We start from the raw sequence: 12347 nt of genomic DNA, 5'->3' as shown, positions 1-12347 counted from the left end.
AGTTGACAGAAGAGGAAGTACGTGTTGATACTTGCACCTCCAAAAGGATGATTCTCACCTTTGTTGAAATATGTATTTCAAAACCAATTCTCTGGGCAATCCATTCCCTGGATTTAGAGAAGGAAAAGACACAAAGCGTGGTCCCTTTCACTTACAGAAACACGAGTGGTCAGGAGAGTATCACGAGAGATCGGGATGCAGAAGAGTGAGAAAGGATGGGGGCCCCATCAGGACCAGGGGGGACTTCCGGTTCTATCTCCTCAACCCACTCAGATCAGTCCCTTCTCTTATTTTAGCTCGAGTTGATTTCAGAAGGTGGGGGAGAAAGGTATTAAAATGGCAGAGGAAGATATGGTAAGGGACATCAACAGGATGTAGAAGGTGACACTGGACTAAAATGCAGGCTCCATCATCACTAGCTGTGTGGCCTAATCATACTCATTAGTGTTAATATGGGAGCTTTTCCAAGAGAACACCATGAAGTTTCCCAGAAGTGGAAGAGAGAGAAAAGACAGTGCTTTTCTTTAGTGTAAGAGGTTTACCTTTGTACATGGAGTGACAGAAAAGATCAACTCTTCTGCCTTAGTTTCAGTTCAACACATCCTGACATTGAGCTGTCACCAGTTCCCTTGACATTCTATCTCATTACTGAGTCCTCGCGTTATATTCAGAAAATGAAGCAAATAATTAACCTACGTATTTCTATTGTGTTTAATATTTGCAAAGACATCTGTGAAAATTTCTTTTTCTTTTCTAAGTTGTTTTATTGTTTCCCCAATCTTTTTGGGGATGTGTATCCGGTGGGCCAGAATCCAAAAGGGCAGACATTGTTCTCCCAAAGTCCAGAAGATGACCATCTTTCATTCTGATACTGGTGTCACTTTGGCTCCTCATGTCACAGCTGACTAAGTGATTTTCTTTTGGCTCTCTGCTTTAAAACAGTAAATATTTGGGTCAGCTTGGGGCTATCTTCAGAATCAGGCTTTGGGGCAATTCTTAGAAACTGCAACTGAGAAATCTCACATTTCAGTCAATGATTGCTGTTCTCCCCTAAAAACTCAGGAAAAGGAAGGAAAGGGGAAGGAAGGAAGGAGGAGAGGGAGGGAGGGGGGAAGGAAGAAAGAAAACTCTTCAGCAGAGAAAGGTTGAGAATGCACAGATTTCCATAAAACCAGGGTCAACTGAGACCACAAGAACTAGTAGTTTCCAAGTTATTTTTCTTTAAATGATGTTGATGCTGGTGATGTTATTACTAGTAATGAGTGCAGTAAAAATAAGCAATTATTTTGTACCATTCAGTCTGATAAGTACTTAATACATATTTTCTCATTTTTCACTACAAACTGTCATACATGCAGTATTATTAATATCTCCAAAGCACTTTTTACAAAATTTTCTACTCAACTTTCGCTGCAATTTCAAATACACACAGGTATACTATTATCCCAATTTTACAAACTGCGGAACAGACCAAGATTATAAAGATAATAAGGCATAGAGGAGCTAGAATTTAAAGCAATCAATGTGAATCTAGGGTCCGTTCTATTAACTATTATTTAATATCGCCTCCTGCAGAAAACCTTACATAGAACCCCCTTATATAAAAATGTTTGGGGCACCTGGGTGGCTAAGTCAGTTGAGCGTCTGACTTTTGATCTCAGCTTGGGTCATGATCTCACGGTTCCTGAGATCGAGCCCCACATCAGGCTCTGCGCTGACAGGGCAGAACCTGCTTGGGATTCTGTCTCTCCCTTTCTCTCTGCGCCTCCCCCAACTCACTTTCTCTCTGTCTCTCTCTCAAAATAACTAAACTAAACTAAACTAAACTAAACTAAAATAAAATAGAAAATAAAATAAATAATAAAATAAAATAAAATAAATAAGAAAATAAAATAAATAATAAAATAAAATAGAATAAAATATTTAAAGCAGACTTCTTGGCTGGAAGCAATATTGGGCTATTGTAAGCTTTATTCACTTTGCTCCCACCTGGCTACATCTCCAATTCTGTCCCATAAGTGCCTTCTGATGAGCTTCTTAGATTCTTCAAAACAATCTGAAAATCACTGATATAATCTGAATTTCATTTTATACTAACATTCATATTACAGTGTAAATCAGGAGTCAGCAAACTACAGTCCTTATGCCAGATACGAAATGCCATTTTGTAAATAAAGCTTTATTGGAACACAGACACCCCTAGCATCACTGTATTGGCCAAGGCTACTTTCTCCCTATAAAGACAGTATTGAGTGGGTGTGAGGCCACCATCTGGGCCCTGGAACTTAAAACATGAAGTAGCTGGTCCTTTATAAGAAATATTTTGCCAACCTCTAGAAACTACAGTTAAAATATATCCTTTTGAGGTTAAATCCACTTGGGTAGTAACTTAAAAGTAAATTGAGAACTATTTTATTAAAGTTTATTTATTTTGAGAAAGAGAGAGAGTGGGAGCAGAGGAGGGGCAGAGAGAGGAGGGGAAAGAATCCCAAGCAGGCTCATTATCAGCGCAGAGCCCAAAGTGGGGCTTGATCTAACCAACTGTGAGATCACGAGCTGAGCCAAAATCAAGACTTGCATGCTTAACAGGCTGAGCCACCAGGATGTCCCTGGAAGTGTTGTTACTTCTGGCTCCTCTCAGTTGACAGAGCAAGGAAATATATATGTGTATACAAATCTTTGTATATACGCACATCTATAAATGTCTCTGTACGTAACCATCTGTATTCACGTTAAACTAAATATGAGTTCATACTGATGTTTCCAGCTCCTCTGTTGCTACATAGATCATTCTAGCTTCTTCCCCTTGCTTATCTATAAACTCCCAATCTTAACTGAGAGAAATATGGCTCCCACCACCTGCCATGCATTTACTTAACCACACAATTCCAATATTCCTGCAGAGAAGCATCAGCATTGTTAACCCATACCTTAATGCTCCTCCTTTTTTCAGGCTATTTACTAGTCGATGAAACCAAGATCTATGTTTCCATCCTGTACTCTAATAATCCAACAATAATTCCACTTAAAGTTTAAATTAGTCTGATTCTTGACCATTGAGGCCATTGGTTTACACATCCACTATTTAATCCCTCTATTCTTTACATAGAAAAAAAATTACATTTTCCCCCTGTATCCCTGAACGCTTTGACCTATCTAGACATAATAAAAAGGCAAAAGAGAATTTTCTTTAAAACTGTGAAAAAGATCAGAGAACTAGGGCTGAACTACTCAGAATGATATTGTCTGTCACCAGTTACATCATAATTTTAAAAAACAGGCTACAATAAAAAAGAGGGGGCAGCTGTAACTTGCTTGCTCACCTCACTGGGAGTGAGCCAAGCCAGACCTCCCCTCTATCTTCCTCATGACTATGCTGACGTGGTTGGACAGAAGATTTAGTATTTCATTTAGCGCCAAGTTTCTGACTGTTTTCCTTTTGTAGAAAAGGAAGGGTGGTGTTGTTACGACTCTCTATCAAACAGATCTGGCCTCAACATAATACACTGAGCTCTAGGGGATTTAATAAACGTATGAGTCATTGGCATCATCGCTATAATTTTATCCTCAACTGTAGGCTGAAAAAAAAAAAACCCAACTCTTTGAAATCACAGTGTTTTTTTCTTAAAAGTAATGCCATTAAGTTTAAAGGGTTATGGAAGGAATGGTGTGCAATTAAGCATTATCTTTGTTTTAAAGGATCATCTATACTGTATTGTTTGCTAGGTTTAGGAATGACATGCCTGTGATATGTGTTTTAAATAAAAATCCTGGGGTCCCTGGGTGGCTCAGTCAGCTAAGCCTCTGACTCTTGGTTTTGGCTCAGGTCCATGATCTCAAGGTTCGTGAGTTTGAACCCCACAATGGGCTCTGCACTGACAGTGTGGAGCCTGCTTAGGATATTTATTCTCTCTCGCGCTCTACCCCACCCTCCTGCCCATCTCTCTCGCAAAATAAATAAACAAAACTTAAATGACAATCCTTATGTATTCTCATATTGATGGAAGAAAAAGATTGGATCAATTTCCCCAGCCAGGGTCCGTGCCTTTGCCGTGATATTCCCCTTTCTTGTCTCCTTCTATGGATCAAATCCCATCCATTCTTTAGGATCTGGTTCAATTCTCCCCTCCTGCAGGAAGCTTTCCCTAATGATCTCAGAGCGCTGACCTCTCCCTTCTGCAAATCCCATAGTCCTAACTGTCTGCTGTACTGAATACCTAATGGTTTTGTATTGCTCTAGTTCATGATATAAATGGGAGATTTTACAACATGGTTTAAACCCCAAGGAAGGGAATGGTGTTCCGTTTTCCTCACTTCTCCACCGTGCCCAACAGCTTGCCAATACCAGTGGGTAAATGATCTACAGTAGTTTAGTTGGGCTTGATGGAATGCAATTTAGACCAAATAATGCTTGCATAAGCTCAAGAACTTCAAAGACCCTGTGGCAAGCCAGAGAGCCCTTCCTGAGAGAAGAATGGTTAAGACCAACTGATCTATTTGCTAATGGTGCCACCTGCTGTGGGTGAGCTCTCTAAACATCCCTCCCTCAATTCCCCTCTGAATCCACTCTCTGCACTCTTTTCCATCATTTTTATTCACTTCCTTCTCACAATCTATTCTTCAACTGTACTCTGGCAACATGAAAAAAGAAGAAATAGGATATATGTTTTTCAAAGTAGGATGATTTGGAGATGTATGTGTGTGTGTGTGTGTGTGTGTGTGTGTGTGTGTGTGTATTAATTATCTGGACAGGTAAGAAGATGAATGTCTCCAGGGGGATAGAAAAATGGAGATTTCTTTCCCCTGTTTTATGTCAAGGAGATGCTATTTTTGAAAACTGTGAAAGAAAAAAAAAACACACCCAGCAATTAGGAAAAACATTCTGCAGAAATCAATGGCAAAAGCTACTGCTAGGTTTTGGGTCACTTTAATTTTGCCCTCTGCTCTTCAGTTAAAATGTATTTCTGTTCATTGGTTATGCTTATAGATGAAGATAAAGTTGGATAAATTTTCTGTCATTTTTCACCGTGACAAAGGACCGTGTCTGGGTCAAGGCAAGGTCCTGAGGGATTTATAACATACTGGTCAGGCTACTTTTCAATTCCCCTGCCCCTCCCTCCAGGATCTGGAGTGAACATTTGTCATTTTGTGGCTGCTCTATATCCATTCTCTCTTCCTCATACTGCTAAGACCACCCTTGGGGCAACTACTCCTGCCATATTGTGATAGCCCTGGGGCGGAGGGGTATGTTAATCAAAGTGACTCTCACTTTGGGTGTCAGAGGTGACATTCCCCCATCTCTGTTTATCAACAGAAATAGGGGATGAGCACATAACTTAGACTTGGTAAAGAGAGTTGCTCTCTTCCAAGAGATGAAATTTCAGTCCAATGATGCAAGAATGAAAGCATAGTTGGATATAATTCATTGCACATCAACGGGATAGGTTTGTTACTAAATGAGCCCGTACTTCCTACTTCCAAGGATCTCACATTCTTTTTGTTTCCAGTTCATGTCCAAGCCTTGTCTCCTAGCCTGCTGTTGGTCCCATCAAAGCTTCCAACATATTCCTCTTTGCTTAGTGGCTCGAGTTGATTTCCATTTCTGCGATCAAGAAACTTGTGTAGCACCCTTTATTTATCCTCCCTCTTGACAAACACTTGATTTGCCTTTTACAGAAGCCCATTACACTGGAGCCCCTAGGTAATGAGAGATCAAGTCTCATTCCCTGCAAAGGAGGGCAGTCCCTTGTGCCGAAGTTCAGCAGGAAGTCTCCTCTTCATTCGCCTTCAGGAAGCCTGTTTACAAATGGGTTCCAAAATTACCTGAAACTTATGCTTAAAAACTTTACAAACCACCTTTTAATGAATCAAAAATCTTCCACTCCATTAACTAATAATGGCTTGCCAGAATGCAGAGTGTTTCAAGAATGGGCCATGATCCTCAAGGTTAAAGAAAGGCACACTTAAACACCTCTGTGACCACAAAATAAAGAACACTGATGACGCTTTACTTGCAGGGTCTTCTGCACAAGTCCATAATCCTGGAGCACAAGGACCACTTGACTCTTAATTATTAAGACTGGTGCTCAGAGATTAAAATACTACCTTTTAAGCCCACAACCTTTCATTCAGCATTGCCCTGCACATCATGAACGATGTTATTGGAATTCTTCAACAAATCCCAAATTTCTGTACCTCTGCTTATATTTTATCTGAAAACAAAGTGATTTTCATCGTGAGATTAGTTTTCACGTTATTGTGGCAGAGGCGATGCAGCTTAGTGGTTGAATACAGACTGCAGCCAGATCAATAGAAAGACCATTTAAACTCGAATATGAAGGACAGGTAGGATTTCCATGCTGGCAGCGAACGGTGGGAGGAAGGGGGTGAAGCGGGCTTCCCAAGTAGAGGAAATAACAAGAGCAAAGCATGAAGGGGAAGAAAATAATAGCAGGTACCACCTATCGCTGAGTGCTTAATATGGGCCCAGCTATGTTCCAAATGGTTCACAAACATTAACCCATTTCATTATCACAACAAATCTAGGTAGTACAAGCCATCATTCTCCCAGTTTCAGAAAACTGAGAGCTGAAGCAACTTGCCCAAGGTCACACAATCAGAATTTGGAAAAAAACAGGATTTAGAGCCAGGCAGCCAGGCTTCCCAGTCTCTATTCTTGACCCTGAACTTATGCCATCCTATATTGCTCGTCAAACTGGCACTGCAGTATAGGGTTTATTAAAGCTGATGATGAGAGAGGAGGTGGAAAGGTTTGTCGGGTCCAAACTGTTGAAGGCTTTGCACATCCAGAATGAGAAGTACGAATAGTACTGTGAACTCACTAGAGGGTCACCATCAGGTGGACAACACGATCATGGAGTTGTGCTGTAGGAAGAGTCTGTCTGTGGCACACAGGATAAGCTGAAAGGAAATTAGGTGTATAAATAGAGTCATACGAATAGGGAGGCTCTTCTCATAGCTAAGACCGGGGCTGAGAGAGTGTGAATTACACAAATTCTGGCAGCAAGAGAATGATTTCAGGGTAACAGACACTGAGGTCTTCCAACCTTCCAGGCACTGGAATACAGAGGTGGATTTTGTCTATGGAGCTTGGTATCCAACATAACGCCCTGCACCTGACAGGCTTGCAATGCAAAGTTTGTTCAGTGAACAAATGCACACGTATTGGGGGCAACTTCAGAGAGCAAGACTAAGTGTGGTCAAAAGCTGGAGGCAGGAGGAATTTATACATAACATTCCTGATACCCCACAGGTCACTGCCTATGGCACTACTGGTTTAAGAGGACATTATACATCAAGCCACCGTGCCATGTGCCTTAACCATATACCGTGATGTATATCAATTATTTTTTTCATTAAAACCAGGGAAATCACTCTATTTCATAATCTCACTTAAAAAAAGAACTTATTATTTAACCATACTATGATATTTCTTATAGTGAAAAGTCATGTGAGCATATTTAATTAAATATTGTAAGAATCCTGGAATCCAGAATACAGCTCGTGGCCAAAGACATACTATAATCTATTACGGTAGTTAAACACTTGAATTGGAAACAGATACGGTAGCTGGCTTTATCTTGCACATCTAAAACCTCAGTGCCAAGATAGTGACTACATCCTAGAAGATTCTAGGCTCCATTCCCTAATAGTTGCATATATCCATATCTAATTTTTAAAAAGAAATCACGCCTCGATATCTCCAAAGTCCATAGCACTTGAAAATCTAAACAGCACTGCAAATAAAATTAGCAGTATTTACAGGTCCCCTAGTCATTATCTGTTCATTACTCCCCATTTCATGATAGGATATATGTTTCGCAATCCCACTGTATTATCTCCATGCTTATTCTCTGGTAGTGGGGTTATTGCTGTCTCAGCAGATGGTCTAAGATACTAAAAACCATCTATTGTACAGGACGTATCACTAAAGAATTGAAAGTTCTCTATTTGTTATTTAATCTACTTTTCCAGAATAAGAAGAATGAAAACAAATGATACTTAATAGACTTCTCTCCTTTGAAAATTCAGAGTCATAAAGAAGTGAACTCTCCGGAAAAGAAAACCAAGAAGAAGATTTTATCATATACAGAATCAGGGAGGGTCATGTTCTGTCAGAGCCTGCTGTTCTCATTTGAAATAAATATTCTAAATGTGCTCAATTATTTCCTGATATTTCTGTGTCCTAATTCAGCCTTGCAAATATTTTCTCAGTATTCTTAATGGGGGGAAAAATAAAAAACTGTTTACCTTGAAGAATGCCCTCCCATGCAATGTTTACCAAGCATCTACTATATGCTGGACACAGATTCCCTCCTCTTTAAACCTTTCTTCTCTTGGTTAGTGTCTTATGCTCCCCCGTCCGTCCACACTAAGGCTCTGTTTCCCTCCAGCCCCCAAACACATATTTCTACAAAACATGAATCCATTGGAACCAGCGAGTTGCGACTGAACAAAGTCCTTCTAGGCTCAGTGCCTAATTCCAATTAAGCCCTTCTGGACTTAGTTTAGATACTGGGCATGTGGCCCAGGACTTGATTTCATGGTTATCCTAAATCATGAACACCATCAGCAATGTTCTCTTCAACCCAGATTTACACACTTGCATGGAGTCTCACAAGTCACCCAGAAAGGGGGGAAAGATACACAACTCCAAACACAGAACCTGATTGTTTTGTTTTGTTTGTTTTATTGATTGTGCACCCAATAGGAGAGCATTTGTGCATGTGAGTGGCTTCCTTGTCCTGAGAATGTGTGGAGAAATTTCAAACGGGAAACAAAGATGAGAAACCAAAACGGTGAACAGTACGATAATCAAAGAATTTGAGATTATCCAAGTCTCTCAGTGAAAGGAAAAAGAGGTGATTTATTAACATTTAAACACATGAAAAGCATGAAGAATGGGTCCACCAGATTCCCAATTTTACCAGACTTAACTAAAACAGGTTTAATTCAGAGAGATGACATGAGGACAACCTTTTTTTTTTTTTTTTAAAGTACTAGCTTCTGTTTTTTCACCAAATACCCAAGGTAGGTTCTGATTTTTCCTTCCTTCAAGAAGGAATAAGACATAATTGAAGTTTTGATCTTGACTAGAGATGTCCTGATTCTTAAATATTATAACCTCAATGTTTTCAATTTGTGGAACATAAAATAATTTAGTAAGAGTTACAAATTCTTGTTAGGTCTGTGCCCATTTCTAAAAGATGATCATGGGGCACCTGGGTGGCTCAGTCAGTTACGCATCTGACTTGGGCTCAGTTATGATTTCGTGGTTTGTGGGTTTGAGCTCTGCGTCGGGCTCTGTGCTGACAGCTCGGAGCCTGGAGCCTGCTTTGGATTCTGTCTCCCTCTCTCTCTGCCTCTACCCTGCTAGTGCTCTGTCTCTCTCTCTCTCTCTCTCTCTCAAAAATAAACATTAAAAAATCAATGCTTTTTTGAAAATGTTTCAAGACTCAATCAATAAATAATTAAAAGATGATCAAACATGACAATGGATTTGTAATCCAGACAGTTAGACCATATATTTTGTGGATTTCAGGTGACTTAGAGCGTTGCTTATTGAAAGGGGTGTTAGAAATGCAAATTATGGGGCTCTATCCCTTGAGCTACAGCATCAGATTTTTTAACTCTGCTTAATGCTTTTTAAAAAATTAATTTTTGTGAGTGTCATTGACACCCAATATTACACTAGTTTCAGGTGTACCACATACTGACTCAACAAGTTTATAGGTTGTGCTATCCTCACAAGTGTGGCTACCATCTGTCACCATAGAACGCTATTATGGTTATCATTCACTGTATTCATTAGGCTGTGCCTTTCATCCCGGTGATGTAGTCATTCCTCATCTAGAAGCCTGTGTCTTCTGCTCCCCTTGACCCCTTTCCCCATCCCCATCTCCTCCCCTCTTGTTCTCTGTATTTTAAGTCTGACAAACACCATGTAACTTAACTCATATGTGGAACCAAAAAAAAAAATGCATAAACCAACAAAAAACAAAATCAGACCTATATAGACAGAATGTTTATTTCAGTAAGAAACAGTGGTGATTTCTACATACACGTAGTTTGGAAAGCGCTGATTTGGAAGATCCAACTGACTAGATCAGCTGAATCTCTGACACTCGATTCCGTTTCCATCTATCACTACCATACTTTGGAAATAAATATTCATGATTCAAATGTTTGTACTCAGTCTGTTAGGAACTGATGTTTTATGTCCCTGGGGCTTTCAAATAGCAGGTTCCTCAAACCAGAAAGGAAGGTTAGCTGCCATGCACTACTCCTGATTTTCTAATAAGACGACAGTTTATAGAATGAGACATTTTAGGATGTGATGCTGTAAAGCAACAACTATACCAAAATACAGTGACCCTTAAGGTGTAGTCTAGATGTTGTCTAGGGTCAAATAGCAACAGATGGTTAGAAAACCTAAGTGAGACTTCTTGTAAATGAGCTAATAGATCTTTGTGATTAAATTTTGCACTATGCGTTTTCAGGAATCTCTGCATATACTATTCTTTTCTCTTACTGTTTTCTATTTTAAGGTATTGAGTACACGAAAACGTATCCATTTAAAGCACATAATTTATTACTGTTACTATTACAGTAAAAGTACTGTCTGTTATTATTCTCTTAAATCAATATCTTATTAAATGTAAGGAAATTCAATAGTAAATCTGTGATAGAAACATTACTAAGAGTCCCATGTAAATTTCATTCAAGTGCCAGCTCTAACATAGAACACTGCTGGTCATCAGATGGCCTGAGCAAAGATTACGATATAATCTTGGTTTAAACATGAAAGGAAAATCTAGGTGAGTTTTAGTTTAAGCATTAGTCCTCACGTGGCCCTCCACAAGGCCTTCATCTAGGACAAAGTTGTGTGAGCCATACACTGATACTATATTATCTATCACAGTGTCGTTTAGACTGTGAATTTAAAGGTGTAGCAGCTTTGGAATTTCCAACTTTACAGAACGTTTTATGTAGTAGAGTGATTTTAAGGTACCACTGGTGTTAAAATTTACGTTTTACATTACTTATGGGGTAGTACGCTCAAAGAACGGGGTAGAGCTATCTAATATAGCCTATTTTTCAGAGATCATTTGGGTTAAATCACCACACAACTCTAATTAGTTTGCACACACAAAAAAAACTTGGGTCTGGGGACACCCGGGTGGCTCAGTTGCTTAAGCGTGTTGACTCTCGGTTTTGGCTCAGGTCATGATCTTGAGGTTTTGTGAGTTCGAGCCCCACAAGGGGCTCTGCACTGACGGGCTGCTTGAGACTCTCTGTCTTTCTCTTTGCCCCTCTCCCATCTGCACTGTCTCTCTCTCAAAATAAATAAATAAATTTTTTAAAAAAGTGGGGTGTGAATCTGGGGAGGCAAGTCTGATTTAAAATTCATCCAACAATTCAGAAAAATAATCATTGGGGCTGTTTGTAACAGAATCTAAGTCTGTTTTCTGTAAAAAGTATTAGAGACACACCCAGCCTCCATTTCTCTTGACCTCCTTTCAACACACTGATTTTGTTTAGGGGTCCATCCCTCCTGCTGCCCGGATGCTGCAGAGAGAGGTGGACCCTCTACATGACTATCTGTGGGTTATTCCATTTCTCTTGTCAACGATCGGTTCAGAATGGAGACCAGTGAGATGAAAAGTGCTCTACCAGGAGCTTCTGGGAAAGTTCTTCCAGTTTCCCAGAGTGTCTGATAATGACTCTCTCCCTCTTCCTCTGGACTCTCTTGTCCCCAGAGGAGAACCTTGTTTATTCAGCCACTTTTCTGAGGCTGGAGCTGGGTCTCACCAACACGATCGAAGGGGACCTAAGCTGGGCGCCACTGAATGCTCAACCCTCATGATCTCCTACCTCTCAATCTCCAATTATGACAGTTTCTTTATTCTAAGTTTATTCCTAAGTTTTCCCTGATTTGCATCAAAAAGCAGTTAACTAACCCAGGTAATAATTTCCTTAACCAGAAAGTACAAACATCATTTAATTGGTGCTATTTGAAATCAGAATCCCTTTTGTGAAATAGCAAAAGAGCAGTAATAGCATAATGTCTGTAATAGTTCATTTGTGGCCAGTTTTATATTAAGCCAAGAAACTTTCTTTCTAAAAGAAGACAGTTCTCAAAATCACATCATTACTAACAGCAGGAACTCAATTCTTGTTAAATATACAGATAAATGTAAAACCAATTATAAGGTCTCATCTAGAAACCTCTTCTCAAAACTAAGGAATTCAAGTCTTTATTGACCACATTTATTACAAGCCTTATGGGACACAAAGTTGTTATTGCTTTTAATGATGTTCTCTAC

General features: G+C 39.6%; 1 protein-coding gene across 4 annotated transcripts in view; it reads right to left on the bottom strand.

Annotated features, from left to right (window-relative positions):
• Window positions 1–12347, bottom strand: part of PRKG1 (protein kinase cGMP-dependent 1) — a 1256614-nt gene that overhangs the window by 614462 nt on the left and 629805 nt on the right. The gene's annotated exons all lie outside the window — the stretch shown is intronic.

This window comes from Panthera pardus, unplaced genomic scaffold, assembly GCF_024362965.1.
Source record: "Panthera pardus isolate Hobbes unplaced genomic scaffold, ASM2436296v1 HiC_scaffold_22, whole genome shotgun sequence".
Taxonomy (NCBI): domain Eukaryota; kingdom Metazoa; phylum Chordata; class Mammalia; order Carnivora; family Felidae; genus Panthera; species Panthera pardus.
Note: the sequence above shows the minus strand (reverse complement) of the source record. Positions and strands in the feature narration are given on the sequence as shown.